The sequence below is a fragment of the Otolemur garnettii genome, unplaced genomic scaffold (assembly GCF_000181295.1).
Source record: "Otolemur garnettii isolate 467f Iridium unplaced genomic scaffold, OtoGar3 scaffold00110, whole genome shotgun sequence".
NCBI classification, from domain to species: domain Eukaryota; kingdom Metazoa; phylum Chordata; class Mammalia; order Primates; family Galagidae; genus Otolemur; species Otolemur garnettii.
Window position 1 is genome coordinate 2,673,571 of NW_003852505.1, and position 892 is coordinate 2,674,462.

The 892-nt window shown below is 42.9% G+C and overlaps 1 pseudogene; it reads left to right on the forward strand.

Moving 5' to 3' along the window:
* Positions 1-438: 438 nt before the first annotated feature.
* Positions 439-892, forward strand: part of LOC100957554 — a 23,842-nt pseudogene continuing 23,388 nt past the window's right edge.

Sequence of the window (892 nt, forward strand, 5' to 3'; positions counted from 1 at the left end):
AAACCCGCCAGCTTCAGTGTATGTGGCCAGTGCCATAACCACTGTGCTACAAGCGCTGAGCCACCAAGTAATTTCCTTAATGATTAACAAGTCGACTCAAAAAAAAAATGCTATCAACTACCTACAGAATAAAGTGTTCTCAATCCTTGTTGTTTTCCCATAGTCCACGTGGTAATTTTTGAATTCAATAAGTATCCAAAGTAAAGGAAATCAAACAGAACTCAGACTTCAATTACCAGAAATAAAGGTTTACAAAAATCTTTCAGATCACAAGTTATAAAATATCAGAGTGCAGAAACAGAGGAGAGGAGAAAGTGTGTGTTGTGAGGTTAATTCCCGCAGGTCTAGAATTAGCCCTAGCTGTTTTATTAAAGTTCCTACATAACACTGCCCCCTGGCCAAGGGATGAACCATCCTGATTAATATTGTTTTGTAACCATGGGTCTTAAGGAGACTCGAGGCAGTTTGTACGGCTTGTCAGCATTACGTATTGATGACAGTAATGCTCCTACAATTGCACCTGGTCTCAGTGTGACACCTGCCCCTCCTTCAAAGGGCTCTACTGTTGAGGCTGGGATATGTGACTGACAAAATATTTTAAAATAACCAACCAAGACTCCTTTTTGGACTCCTTAGTTCCGAGGCATTCCATGAACATGTCAATGGTTCCTGGCCTGAGTGAGAAAATGTGTCCTGCCCTGGCCCTCATAGAGGACAATGGGATCACACATGTGTGACCGCTCCAGATCCCTTGCTGTATCATTTTCCCGTATAATAAACTGTCCATTTGTAAACATTGCCATTGAATGCCTGTAAGTCTCCTTTAAGAAATGAACCCTGGGCTCGGCGCCTATAGCTCAACCGGCTAAGGCGCCAGCCACGTACACCTAAG